At 43.9% G+C, this 15,160-nt stretch overlaps 1 protein-coding gene across 9 annotated transcripts in view; it reads left to right on the top strand.

Moving 5' to 3' along the window:
- Positions 1–15,160, top strand: part of NEDD4L (NEDD4 like E3 ubiquitin protein ligase) — a 377,737-nt gene that overhangs the window by 187,830 nt on the left and 174,747 nt on the right. The window contains exon 1 of one of the 9 annotated variants that reach the window (XM_017890464.1): positions 2,165–2,394. The exons of the other annotated variants lie outside the window; for them this stretch is intronic. The gene's annotated coding sequence lies outside the window, so the exon portion shown is untranslated. Of the gene's footprint in view, positions 1–2,164; positions 2,395–15,160 lie in introns of those variants that run through there. 9 annotated transcript variants of the gene reach the window in all.

Genomic DNA, 15,160 nt, shown 5'->3' with positions numbered 1-15,160 from the left:
TCTCAATTTTTTAATATCAATTTTCAGAGGGAGACAATTGTTTAATTAGTGTTGTAATTGTTTGCCAGGGCTGTCATAACAAAGGAGCACAGATTGGGTGGTTTAAATACCACGGATTTGTTTTCTCAGGGCTCTGGATGTCCGGAGCCTGCGATGAAGCGGGGTTGGCTTCTTCTGCAGCCTCTCTTCTTGACTTGCAGATGGCTTCTCTGGGTCTTCCCGGGTCATCTGTGTACCTGTCTGTGTCCTAATCTCCTGTTCATATAAGGGCACAGTCATATTGGATTGGAACCCACCTACTAACCTCATTTTAACTTAATTATCTCTTTAAATACCCTCTCTCTAAATACAGTCACAGTCTGAAGTACTGAAGACTTCAGCATAGGAATTTTGGGCAAATACAATTAAGCCCATCACAGTTAGGTAACAGTTGGTAGGACGTGTAGATGCTTTTTATCTTTAAGGGAATAGGCAAATCGTTAAAATAAATAAATAAAACTTGTTAAACTTGTTTAGGAACATTTTATAGTGTATTGTGGTTCTTATTTTTTTAACCTTCCAGCTAGTGTGTAAATTGGAAACATTGTAGCTTAATTTGATAGTTTTAGACATAATCAAAGATGATGGAAATCCTGTTCTTAAATTTAGTCTATTCAGCACTTGTGTATCCTCAACTGCTGAAGACTAAAAACTTGAGATGTTCCTCTTGTTTTAAGAATTTGACTGAAAACGGGCTGGGTACCATGGCTCATGCCTGTAATCCCAGCACTTTGGGAGGCCGAGGTGGGTGGATCACTTGAGACCAAGAGTTCCAGACCAGCCTCGGCAACATGGCAAAACTCTAAAACTACAAAACTTAGCGGAGCGTGATGGCTCACACTTGTGGTCCCAGCTATTCAGGAGGCTGAGGCACAAGAATTGCTTGAACCCCAGAGGCAGAAACTGTAGTGAGATCTCACCACTGCACTCCAGCCTGGGCGACAGAGCGAGACCCTGTCTCAAAAAAAAAAAAAAAAAAAAAAAGGGGAAAAAAAAAAGACTGAAAATGGTTGACACTGTTCCCCTGTCTCCAGGAGGGTGAATGTTTCTAGTTGAACCTGGGTGCCCACTTGCTCCTCTAAGCCTTCAGCAATCCTCCCAGCCTCGAGGGGAGATCCGTTCATCTTCCCCTCACCTCTGGAAATCCCAGTGTTTGAGCACTGTGGGAAAATGCAAGTCTAGTTTATAGGGTTTCTCAGCTGACATGCCAGGAACACTTCACGAGCAAGCATGCCACCAAATTTGAGAGCATGTAGAAAGTTAGCTGTTTGCTACAACTGGGGACACTTCCTATTAGAGCCACATCTGCTGGGGTGGAGGGCTGCATGGGTTGGAGAGTAGGGTGTGACTTCTTCCAGCAGGAGGAAAGAGAAGTAGCATAGTGCCCATCACAGGGAGAGAGCACATGTTTGACTTGCTCTTGAAATTTCCATAGAATAAGGGTGGTCAGGTTGCCAGACTACCCCTCAAACGAGGACATGGTGCTGCTGGGTCCCAGGGTAGAGCTCCGTTGGCACCTTCAGGGCCCTGATTTACACCTGAGGGCACACAGCTGGGATCTGAAAACTGGGATGCAGAGTAGAGACTGCGGATTTACAGGGCGGGGCTGTCTCTCATCTGACACAGAATCCTCTGTTGATCCTTTTTGGGGCTGTAGTTCCTATCATTGTTATTTTTGTTCCTGCCTTTTTCCCCTCTTCAAGACCTTAAGCTTTTGGAGGGCCAGAAAGTTGTGTTCCCATCTGCCGAATGTGGGGCCTCGAAGGCCAGCACCTCAGAATGTAGAAGCTGAGTTAGTTTGTGGAAGGGTGAAGGGCTGACCTCTACTGTTGGAGATGCCAAAATCTCTGATCTGGCTTTAAATAAGCAGAACAGCCCCACCAGACACAGAGTCATCCACAAAACCTCGTGACCTCTGTTATTGCCCATCCTGTGTGGTAAGCCCACTGAGAACTTCACTTGGAGATGCTGCAGGAACAACTGCAGGGAACCTGGAGATAAGGCCCCGGGTGATGACGTAAGCTAATTGCTGAGCTGGGTGGAGTTACTTAACCTTATGGTAGGGGGTGGAGCTTGACGCAACTCCCTCTTCCACCAGCAAGCATTTATTTCTACCTGTCATTGAAGTGAATCATCAGTATAAGTAGCGAGCTGGGTGCATTCCTTCTCAGTTGTGTTAAAACTTGCTGGATTTCTCCGGTATCAGCAGAGGTGTGTACAGACACCGCTTTAAAACTGGGAAGGAGGAAGGCGAGGCCAGGGAGCCAGAGGGTCACCAAGGTAGATTTCGAGCAGCGGTAGCCCAGCTGAACACTTTCCAGCCTTGTTTTTCATCAGCCTTGAGGAAAAGTATAGGTAAGAACAAAGACACCACTGTATGTTTGTTATATGAATGCATAACATCTGTTCTTGGTGTGAGTTTGATGTTGGTGTAATACTGTTTTTATGTCAGCAGCATAGTTCTAGCACATAACAAGATTTTCCATTTCAAATGCCTTTTGGTGTTCGGAGTTAGCTATAATTGGTCAATTTTACTCTCCTTATGTATAAGAAGAATGACAGGCAAAGAATGAGCCTTGAAAAGAATTGGGATCTGTGTTCTGATCCCTATTCTTTGCTTCTTATCTTTCTTGACTATTTAGAAAAATGTACAGCCTTTCTTTCAAAAACCAAAGCAATAATACTTTTATTTTTGAAAATAATGGAAAATAGAGACCACTGAAGTTCTATGAATGCTGTTTTCTGTTTTAGAAATCACAGGTTGAGGAGGAAACAGTTGTGTTTTCCTTCCTGTTCTGTTTTGAGTCTCAGTATTTCTGACTTAGAAACCTCCTAGAGAAGAGGGAGATACCAGCTCTACTTGGTTTCAAGTGAAATATCATGTTAGGTCATAAAATAGTTTGCTTGGAGAATAATTCATGTCTTATATCTGAATTTTTGGTTGGTAGCAACAGAAATCTTTCTCTTCCTCAGTATGAGTAATTTGGCTTACATTATTTAGACTAAATTTTATTATATTATTTGTTGGGGAAAACAAAAGTCAAAGCCCAGAACATATTCAACTGAGTTTTTCCCTCAGGTTTTCTATCATTTTCCTACCATTCCTACTCACACATGTAAATATGCTGAATGATTAACACGTGATTTTTGGTTCTTTACTGTCTCATTTTGTGGTGATTCATGAACTGTTAGTTAACTGGTTATAGTGTATCCATACGTTGGCAAAGCTTGATATCTTAATGCAGGCCACACCTTCCTATTAATGAGCTGGGTTACTTTCAGTCAAGTATTTCTGATGTCATTAAGTGTTAAGATGGCTGGAATTCTAAGACAATAAAAATGTATCAACAATATGAAATATCAAAGTCTACAGTCAAATCTGAGTTATTCTTTAGCACTTATTTCATAGCTACTCTTTAATATTTATTCTTTAATAATTATTTCACATTGAAAAGTACTTTACGCATGTTTGAGTGAGATACTGCCAGTGAAAGAAACAAAAGGAAACAAATAACTCTGTAAGGGAAGAGGGATTTTAAAGTACGTTTGTGCTGGCCCCAGGCTGGTGAGTTTCATTAGTAATGACCAGGAAGAGAAAGAATGGCCACAGTGGTGGGTGCTGACCTTTTTTTTTTTTTTTTTTTTTTATAACTCTTTAAATTCTGCTAAGCGAGCACAAGTTGAACTTTAATTCTTGCTGGGACTAGTAAAGATGATGGTGAAGTCAAGAAGAGAGGACAGCAAATGCTTTTTATAGCTTAAAGAGGAAGCTTAAACATCTGTATTACTTACAGATGTTCACCTTAACCTTTTTCATTCCTATCGTTTTGTGTGGAAAAAATTTAAGTGCCAATAAATTGTGATTTAAAACAACACGTTGACGTTTTCCTTATCCTGTGGAATGTAATGAAAAGATATAAAATGGAAGGCAGGTATGAAATTATATGAATTTCTTCTTACTGAGATAGAATTTTATTCAAAGTGTTTGTTTGGTGGGATGTGGTGGTGGCGTGGGTGGGCGGCCCTCTATGGTACTTATTAAGGCAAGTGATGGGACCGACGCAGCGAGCTTTTGTGCCGTCTTGACGCTTCCTGTTGGGGATGTGAGGCGTTGTTGGGATTTTTATGTTCATTCCAGCCAATTTTTTTTTTTTTTTTTTTTTTTTTTTTTTGCCCTGCTACTTCTTATTAGGGTTTTACCAAGTCAATTTTCATGTGAAGCCATTTTCATATAGTTTCTTTCACCTTGATGGAAATCTTTTCCTTCTTATGTGCTTTGAGTTAAGTATGATGTAATGTGCTAGTAACACAGACGGGGCTTTCCTTTCTACAGGTGGGCTTGGCGTGAGCCTGCCACTCACTCACCTTGAATCACGGAGGTTTCAGAGGCTGTTGGCCTTCAGGGCAATGGCAGAAGCACGTGTTCTCAGCTGTTTTCTGAGTCTATCTTGACTGCCTTCCCAGTGGCCCAGTATTCCCCAAGGGTCACTCAGCACACCCTCATCTACAGTAAATATTTGTGCTTCCTTTGTACCTGGCCTGATTTTCTCAGTACCCAGGAGCACAGGTGGGCGGTGGGATGTGGGCAGGCGGTACCCAGATACCCTCCCACAGGGGCCACAGGGAGCACCTGGGCGCTTCCTGCTGAGACGCCCCTGCCCTTCAGACTAAGTGGAAACAGATCCGGGAGTCCAGTGGACTCTGGAGTTTCATAGAATACATGGAAAACACACCGCTTTCAGTGATGTAAGCTGTCTTGTTCACTTCACTATTACTCATCTGGCCTGCAGCAGGTGAGAGGATCACATGCAATTATAAACAGCCTCCTCTGACTAAGGCCAGTGACTGGAAACCCTGTCATGTTATCAGAGGTCATTTGGTCATAGATTCTTGGGCAGAAGCCATTGAAAGTCCTGGGGGTGTGATCTTTGAGCCTTTGCCAACGCTAGGGTTTGACCCCTTTTAGCTCAATTAACTGGATCCAGGAGTTTATTTTGGCCGAGATCTGCCATGCTAAGTTGACAGGCTTGAGACTGGAAGGAAGTGTCTAACTTCATTAGAGGAAATGGCATGGCAGGCTTTAAAGGCATTTTTTTTGTTTGTTTGTTTGTTTTTTGAGACGGAGTCTCGCTCTGTCGCCTGGGCTGGAGTGCAGTGGCCGGATCTCAGCTCACTGCAAGCTCCACCTCCCGGGTTTACGCCATTCTCCTGCCTCAGCCTCCCAGTAGCTGGGACTACAGGCGCCCGCCACCTCGCCCGGCTTGTTTTTTTGTATTTTTTAGTAGAGACGGGGTTTCACCGTGTTCGCCAGGATGGTCTCGATCTCCTGACCTCGTGATCCGCCCGTCTGGGCCTCCCAAAGTGCTGGGATTACAGGCTTGAGCCACCGCGCCTGGCCTAAAGGCATTTTGATACACTTCACTTTTTCTCTCTTGCCCTGTTTTGTTGAGGTTTTCAGGGCTGTAATTGTACCTGAGGTTGATCAATGAGGGATCTATCTGAAAGGAATTTGTTCTCTTTGGACACTGTCCTGTGTAATATTATATTTGTGTAACTATTTAGTTTAACTCATTCAAAAGGCTATTTAAGTCACTTGCTCTGTTCATTACTTGAAAACAAGTTGTCTTCTCTTTATTCTTTTAGTCAGTTACCACATATGTCTTAAGTGTCTCTTGTGCTACACATTGAGGGGCACTTCCTTCTCCCTTTCACTTGTCTGTTTTTGTTGAGCTACATTTTTCCTTAAGGCCGATTGTTCTTTTCCTCTTACTTTTGTTTTCATTTGATTTGTTTATTTATATTTAAATATGTACTTTAACAGTCTTGAAGCATTGGACTGAATGAGGATGGTGATCAGATTGGGAAAATGCCCCTTAATTTTAGTTTAAAAAATTAATTTTCATTAAATTATTTATGTATTGATAGGGGCCACCCACTCCAGGTGAGTGGTTTCGCTGTGTATATGGCAGAGGAATGCTCTGTGTCTGGAAAAAACAAGTAACTTAGCTTGAAATATTAGGAAAGCTGAAGAGTACAAGTGTCAGAGAGAAAGGGGTATTGCGGGGGGAAGAGAATGAGAAGACAAGACACAGTCAGGGCCCTGTCATGCATGTGGAACTGCAGGTCCCTGGAGAGATGATGCATTTATCCCTTTTTAGAGATAAAATTTGCTATTAAAATTTGATCTTGAGCATGACACAGAACTGAAAGCTTTGATGACAAAGCCAGCATCTCGGTTTAGCAATAACCAGGTTAGGGAAAAGAAACCCGGAAACTCAACGGTGAGATTCAGCTCAGCAATGTGGGCGGGGCAACCCACTGTCCCGCTCGGGCAGGGAGAGCCCCAGCCACTTCATCTGCCCGACCTGGGTTTTATCTGCTTCACAATTCAATTTCCTTTTTGTTGTGCTTGTGCACATCTATATTTGGCTTTGCTTCTTATTTTTTAGGAGATGGGAGAAGTGTGGGCAAGGTAAAATGCAGCTTGCAAGCTCCCAAATGGCAAGTGCACCAGTTAGAGTCTAAGTGGACTCCCAACCTCACGGTGAAATTCATTTATTCAGCAAATATGGACCAAGCCCCTCAGGGACCACTGCTCGAGATACCAGTGCAAATAGAAGAAGCCAAGGGCACATTAGGACCTGAGCCAGTGGCCTGCACAGCCATCTGTGACCACTTACCTCTCTGCTTGCAGGGAACTTCAGCCTGATGGAGAAGACCCATAATAGCCAAGTCAACTGATAATAGAATTAGTAGTAGTGTTGGGGGACATAAGGAAATCAGGGTAAGGCCATCAGAATTGCTCGGGTGGATCATCTTTTAAAAGACAGCACAGTTTTGTTTTCTTCTGCCATGGTATCTCCTAACATTTTCCAGTGTGTCTATTTTTGGTTAATAGGGAAGTCGTGGCTAACACTTGGTTAGTGGCTTAAAGAAGAAAAAAAAAACAACTTTTAGAAACCTTTAAAAATACCATTCTCATAGAAAGCTATAAACTCTTATGTCTAGAAGGGTAAGTGGTCATTGATCTTGGAGCAGAATGAATGGATATTTCCTGGAAAAAAAATATATCCACTCATCAAAGACACTCAAGTCTTTTCTCATCTAATCAATATTGGAAACTGGGAATATCCACGCCTATGGAATATCCTCAAAGAGAATTAATTAGTCTGCTCTCTAAGAGGTATAGCAGTTTAGACATAGAAGTAAAGGCCTGAAACTGTGGCTGCACCATTGAGGGCAGAAGTGCCCTTTATCTCCTAGTTTTGTCATTTGCCAAATGCAATTGTGTGAGACTAAGTGACCTCCAATAGCAGAGCTCTGTGTTTTCTCCCCGACCCCCAAGTCAAAATTGATTATAGCAACCCATCAAACCAGGCCTGGCAAATGATTTTTTGTAGCTATAGGATAAATACTGAGGGGGAGGGATGAATGTGAACGCATATGCAGAGCAACACAGTCATGAGACCATTCTATTACTTCTTAATTTCTTAAACTTAGCACCACTGAGAATAAAGCTGTCTTATCTGAGCTTCTCAAGTGAGCAGGAGCATGAGTTCCTGTGCTGTGCTTGGGGACAGGGAAGGCTTTGGGACCTACTGTGGTCTTAAGTCTGAGCAGTGCTGATAGCCTCGGCTCACCAAGTGCTGGGCACTATGCTAGAGGGTGTACAAACCTCTCATCTCATGAGGCCTCACTGCTACAGCTGATAGAGATGACATCCTGTTGTTTTTAGTTGCACATGGCAGAGCTAGAAAACAAACCAGGGTGTGGCAGACTCCAGAGCGCATGCCCTCTGTGATGCCGCTGTGTTACCCTAAGTCAAGTCGACCAAGGCATCCATTTTAAAAAAAAATCTAAAGGCCGGGCGCGGTGGCTCAAGCCTGTAATCCCAGTACTTTGGGAGGCCGAGACGGGCGGATCATGAGGTCAGGAGATCGAGACCATCCTGGCGAACACAGTGAAACCCCGTCTCTACTAAAAAAAATACAAAAAACTAGCCGGGCATGGTGGCAGGTGCCTGTAGTCCCAGCTACTTGGGAGGCTGAGGCAGGAGAATGGCGTGAACCCGGGAGGCGGAGCTTGCAGTGAGCTGAGATCCGGCCACTGCACTCCAGACTGGGCGACAGAGCAAGACTCCGTCTCAAAAAAATAAATAAAATAAAATAAAATAATCTGATCTTTGTCAAATATTCAATTGTTATATTTCTGTTAGAGTCTGCCTTTCCAGTGAGCGATAATATATTTCCTTCAAGCAGCTACTCACAGATTTCACAAAATCAGGTGCCTGCCCTGCAGCCTGTATCTGCCTCCACGTCCCCACATCAGTCCTCCTTGCTGTGCTTCTTGTCTCTTTAGTTTTTATCATCTTCTAACACTGTGAACTTTAGTAATTTATGCGGTACTGTTTGCTGTCTCCCCTTGGTAAAATGTAGGCTCCACAGAGGTAGGGAGTTTTGTCTGTTTTCTTCCCTGGCATATCTCAGATATCTAAACAACCATGCCAGACATATAGTGAGAATTTGTTGAATGAAGAAATAGGAGAAGAAAAGCAGACCCCGGAGCCTTAGGAGGGTCTGTGTAAGGGAGTCTCCAGGCGGTCTTCCTGCGGGTGTCCTGAAGGACCGCATGATCCTAATTTTGGTCAGTGTGGAGGCTGTGGTTTCTTCTGAGCTGTCAGTATTTGGAGGTGAGTTGTCCGCAGGTCACCTTATCCCACCTTTACGCATTAGTAAAATGGAATTCGCTGGGTGGCTCGTAGGACTGTGTGGTCAGTCTAATTACCAGACATCTCTGCATGCTCTGTCTAAGGGCTGGAGTCTGCTTTCCTTGCCTCTCTTCTAGAAAGAGGTCCACAAGGGATTAGCCTTGTGAAATTCCACCTGTTGTTCATTGACCCAGTGAGTGTTTTACCCACTGTAGGTTTTTTCCTACCTAATTGCACCTGTGGTTTTCAGTGTTCAACATGCTGCAGTTACATGTTCTGCTGTGGTTTTACTTAGCTTAATCCTTTATTAATTGCCTCTTGTTCAAACTCCCTAAGAGCAGATTATCCTTCTCTTTCAGCTTCTGCTCCATTGCTATTGAACTTCTTTTTTTCAGTCATGACATCAGAGAAATAACCAAGTGAGAGTTTGATGATAATAGCAAGTAAGGCTATTTTATTTCTATCCAATTTACCCCAAATTTAAGCAGTATTACACCTTAAAATAATAGAGCTGGCTCTTGCCCAGCATGTGAAAGCTATATGCTTCATGATAGATATTTTCCAGTATCTACTTACCATAAATCTCAAGATTTACCCTACCCCACTCCAGTCATTACCCCCTTTCCCATTTGCCTAACCTGCCCTAGGGCCATCTCAGTGCCCTATAAAGCAATCTTTGTTGCACACCCACTGCATGACTGGAATGTGATGCACACAAGTGACCAAGGCATAGCCCTGTTCGCAAGGAGCTTCCAGACCGATAGCAGAAATGGACACATAAGTAAACAACTGCACTACTGATAGGCTTCTGCCAACAGGAGTGGAGCTTGAGGGCCAGGAAGCCTTCCCAGAGGCACTGGAGCTTGTTTTAACATTATGTGCATGCCGGGTGGGGGTAGGGCATTTCTAGCAGAGGAGAAAACATGCTGTGCTCTGAGAACTGAAAGTCACAGTCGCTCCACTTGGCAACATATATAAGGCACATGGAAGATGGCACTGGAGGGGCATGCAGGGGCCAGAGCTGGGCAGACCGCGTATGCCACAATAGTTTGTTGTAGGTTACAAAGAACTAGTGCAGAGTGGATGAAGCTTAGGCTATTTGGTTAATAATTTGGCTGCACTGACAAGATATGGAAAAGAGGAGATTGAGACTTTCCGTGATTTTTATCCTCAAGGTGCTTAATCAATGAAGTTGGGATGACCGGAGAGGGCCCTCATTTGCTTGCCTGGTGCTCAAGCCTGAGGTCCTGGTCTTTAATAGTCAGGAAGGTGTGTGTGGAGGCAGGGTGTGAGCTCCCTCCAAGGAAAGCTGTTGCGTGAAAAGAGGCCCAGGATGAGCGTTGGGGAGTATCCACATACAACTTGATATTCCTAAGGTCTCAGTTCTTTATGGGAGAGCCCATGCACTCTTCCACCCTTGGAATTGTTTGCAAAGTGAGTGGTATTCGAGCTTCTTTAGAGTCTTGCTACTCCCACCAGCTGTATTGGCATCAGCAGGGAGCTTGTTAGAAATGCAGGTTCTTGAGGTGCAGCTCACACCTACCCAGTCAGACTATATTTTAACCAGATCCCAGGCAATCCCTGTGCACATGAAGTGCTAGAACATTGCTCTGAGGTAAAATGACCTTGCTAACCATGGAAGAGGGTGCTTTTTCCCCTTCTCCTTTTGTGTTTTTTTGTAGGACCTATTTACCTTTTAGAATTTTTTCAGAATTATAGACTGCAGAATATATACAGTGTCAATGCATTAGCAATTAATAAGTGATGTTTGGCTAGAATACATAGTTGTCTCCACGCAAATGCCCTTTCTTACATTGAGACGGCACATGTCTGGTTAGGGTTTGGGCTCACTTGTGAGGAGCCACGCGGCAGGCAGGCATGTTCCCGGGACATTGGTTGCTGAGGTCTCAAACTGCTGCCCAGCATAGCGGATGGCACGGTGACAAAGTCCCTGTGCACCCTAACATTGCCTGCAGTAATCTATCACACTTTTCGTCCCCTAATGACCTAGTTTGGGGGGCACTCATGTCTCTGTTTGTGCTGATGCTCACTGCATCCCAGGTGGCACTTACTTAATGTAATTATCATTGCTCTTTAATATTATCTCATTCCACGTCAGCTGCACAAAAATTTGAGGTTAATTACAACAAATGTTTTTCTCAATCATTGTTATTGAGAGCTGTTTAATAGTTTATTTGGTATGTGAAGATTCACATCTAGATTGAGGCTTATACATCTTTATTTAAGGAAAACCTTTTCAGGCCGGGCGCGGTGGCTCACACCTGTAATCCCAACACTTTGGGAGGCTTAGGCGGGCGGATCACGAGGTCAGGAGATCAAGACTATCCTGGCCAACATGGTGAAAACCCATCTCTACTAAAAATACAGAAATTAGCTGGGCATGGTGGTGTGCACCTGTAGTCCAAGCTACTCGGGAGGCTGAGGCAAGAGAATCGCTTGAACCCAGGAGGCAGAGGTTGCAGTGAGCCGAGATCACGCCACCACATTCCAGCCTGGGCGACAGAGTGAGACTCTGTCTAAAAAAAAAAAAAGCTTTTCAGGTTGGAAAAATATCAACAGCAGACATACAAAAGCATGAAAATGACACTAAGAATGTAAGCAACTGGAAACAAAATTATAATGGTGCAGTGAGCTGAAAGATTCATTTTTAAATGTGAACTCCGCTTTCAGTTTATAAGTGATTACCAACAGCCTCATCAGGGTTTCTGGAATTAAATATTTTGTTATTTTCTCCCAAAGTTAGTCCTCAAACATTAGTATTTCTTGTGTCCTTTTGATTTGAATATTTGTTTTTAACTAAACACAAGGGTATCAGCTCTATAAGTCAGTTAATATGTTTATGCTTTTAGTTAATCAAAAGTGACTCATGATTCCAGTTTTTGGTATCAGGTAATGTTGCAGAAATGAGGTTCACTGTGAAACTTCTTTTTTTTTTAAATCATTTTGTTGTTTCTTTGAGTGTATGTGAGTTTATAACTCGGTACACTATGCAAAATGACCCTGTGTTTCCTATATTATAGAGAGAGGAAAATGAAACAAATTCAAGAAAATTTGTGGAGAATAAATTCTGCATCTAGTTATTCATTATCAGGTATGAGATTACAGGCATGAGCCACTGTGCCTGGTGACCTCATTTGAACTCAGTTACCTCTGTGAGGACCCTGTTTCCAAAGAAGGTCAATATTCTGAGGTGTCATTGTCAGGTATGAGGTAAACACACTGAGAATACCACATTTTGGCAACTCAAGACAGGACTGTTTTCCAAACGTGTAATCCTGGTAAGAAGGTAACCTATCATAGTGTTTGTTAAGAAGTCAAGCAACCAAGAAATGTTCATTGAAGGCCTGTTTTGTACAAGGTTGCATGGAAAAGACACACTAGCGTAAGACATGGACAGTGGCCCTGAGTGATGTGCAGCCGGTTTAGGCGAATTAAGATTTACATACTTGAAAAGGGACAAACAAGTCTGGACATGGTGACTCATACCTGTAATCTCAGCACTGAGGGAGGTGGAGGCAGGAGGATCCCTTGAGGCCAGGAGTTCACAGCCAGCCTGGGCAACATGGGAAAACCCCTGTCTCTACAAAAGTTAAAAAAAAATTAGCCATGTGTGGCGGCATGCCTGTAGTCCCAACTACTCACAGGGGCTGAGGTGGGAGAATCGCTCGAGCCCAGGAGATAAAGGCTGCAGAGATTGCGCCACTGCACTCCAGCCTGGGTGGCAAAGCAAGACCCTATCTCAAAAAAAAAAAAAAAAGGAACAAACAACACAGACACAAGATTCCATGGAAAAGGGAGTGGTCTAAGTATTCAGACTGTAGGAATTCAGAAAGTGGAGAGGCTGGTGATTATGGGGGTGCTTCGTCCTGCGGAGATGAGGGAAAGAAGGTGCTGGCTGCCTAGAGCCTGGGAAGAATCAAAGATTTCCAAGGGTATGGGGGGAAAGCGTGAAGGATGAGCAAATAGACACCAGTGCTGAGCCCCCTGAAAACTGGGAAGATACTAGATTGACCTATTTGGAAAACCAAACAGATGTGGCTGTTATTGACAAGTGTTTTTTTGTTTTTGGCTTTTTTTTTGGTTTTGAGACAGAGTCCCGCTCAGTCGCCCAGGGTGGAGTGCCGTGACTTGATCTTGGCTCCCTGCAACCTCCGCTTCCAGGTTCAAGCAGTTTTCCTACCCCAGCCTGCCAAGTAACTGGGATTACAGGCACGAGCCACCACGCCCAGCTAATTTTTTGTATTTTTAGTAGAGATGGGGCTTCACCATGTTGGCCAGGCTGGTCTCGAACTCCTGAGCTCAGATGATGCACTTGCCTCAGGCTTCCCAGGGTGCTGGGATTACAGGCATGAGCCACTGCGCCCGGCCGACAAGTGGTTTAAATTAGATTCTCCATTTCCCGCCTAATAGAAAGTCTGAAGCATAGGGCAAAAGTAAAGGAAGGACCCTGTGTTCTGCTGGTTAAATATTACAGAGGTCTGACTCCATGGCTGTTATAGGAGAGGTGCATTTTCTTCTATGTAAATTCTCTTAACGTGTCCCCTGTGCCTTTACCCCATGATTATTTCGCACTTTTTTCTCCAGGGTCACAGGGACGGGAAGAAACATACACCCATAAAACAATGTCATCTAGAGGCAAAGACTTGCAATGCTCAAGCATGCGCCCTGTCGAGGTGGGGCAGGGTGTGTAGGAACAACACTCTACTAATTATTACAGAGCCTGCCCTGAGCGCTCCGTAGAAGTCCTTCGATATCCAGTCTAACACACACAGTAACTTAAGAGAGGGTTTTTAAAAATCAAAAGGCCCTCAGCTTTGTATTGGATTTAACCTGGCTGAGATCCCTGAGATCCAAATATAATAACATGTCCTTTTTGGATGAATCAGACACAAGGAAAAATCTCCAGTGTGTGTCCAGCTTTAGAGATGTAGTAATGGATTCCGGAGTTCACACTGGTGGGCCAGCCAAGACTTTTAATGCTGATGTGGGCTTCATTCTTTCTATAAACTCCCTTTCTTCTTGACAGTGTGCGGGCCCAGGGGTTCCAAACATGGGTACCTGCCGTACATTGATCTGTGTAACTGGGGAAAATACACATCCTATGGCACCCATGTGTCAGGATATAGGGCATCACCGTAATATAGCCCTTTTTCTCTTGATTATAGTTTTTTCTTTCTGTGATCACACAATTGTTTTATCCTCGCTTAAAAATTTCATTTTAAAAAGTGTTTGGGGTATAGTGCAGCACTCAGAATAACAGAAAAGTCAGGTGTCTGGTGGTTTGTTTGTACATTTAATAGACTTAAAGATAAAATCTCTAAACATTTATTTTGCAAGTTGTTTTTCTGAGAGTTGAGGGGAAACTTTTGCCCTTTGGTCTCCCTGAGGAATTCTAGGATTTCACAGGTAGGCGTGTGTTTTGGACTGCAGGCTGAATGTGGTTGGCAGGGTAGCATGAGGAGGGCACATATTTTAAGTGGTCTTAGGGCAGGTCCATGATCCCTTACCTGCCATTCCAAAGTCCCAAAAGCCCTGAAAACCAAAGACATCTTTGTAGGTTTGTAGGAAATTGATTTGAGAGCAAAACCTGATATGAACAGATTTGAGAGTATTCTAGGCATCATGTGCAACACTTCATTCAACCCTTTGTGCTTCTTGCTGCACAGATACTAACATTCACTTATGGGCCCCCCCCAGCCCCTACTGGGGATACTATGCAATAATTGGAATAATCAAAATAATAATAATAATAATAATAATATCTGGAATAATCACTGAGTCATTGTATTAGTCCGTTTTCATGCTGCTGATAAAGACATACCCAAGACTGGGTTATTTATAAAGAAATAGAGGTTTAGGCCGGGCGCGGTGGCTCAAGCCTGTAATCCCAGCACTTTGGGAGGCCGAGATGGGCGGATCACCAGGTCAGGAGATCGAGACCATCCTGGCTAACACGGTGAAACCCCGTCTCTACTAAAAAATACAAAATCTAGCCAGGCGAGGTGGCGGGCGCCTGTAGTCCCAGCTACTCGGGAGGCTGAGGCAGGAGAATGGCGTAAACCCGGGAGGCGGAGCTTGCAGTGAGCTGAGATCCGGCCACTGCACTCCAGCCTGGGCGACAGAGCGAGACTCCGTCTCAAAAAAAAAAAAAGAAAAAGAAATAGAGTTTTAATGTACTCAATTCCACATGGCTGGGGAGGCCTCACGATCATAGTAGAAGGCAAAAGGCATATCTTACATGGCGGCAGACAAGAGAGAGATGAAAGCCAAGGGAAAGGGGAAACCCTGTATAAAATCATCAGATCTCTTGAGACTTATTCACTATCACAAGAATGGAGAGACCTGCCCCCCCCCCCCCCCCGACCTTTTCTCCCCCTCGGGCCTCCCCCACCC

This window comes from Rhinopithecus bieti, unplaced genomic scaffold, assembly GCF_001698545.2.
Source record: "Rhinopithecus bieti isolate Rb0 unplaced genomic scaffold, ASM169854v2 scaffold_17861, whole genome shotgun sequence".
Lineage (NCBI taxonomy): Eukaryota > Metazoa > Chordata > Mammalia > Primates > Cercopithecidae > Rhinopithecus > Rhinopithecus bieti.
Note: the sequence above shows the minus strand (reverse complement) of the source record. Positions and strands in the feature narration are given on the sequence as shown.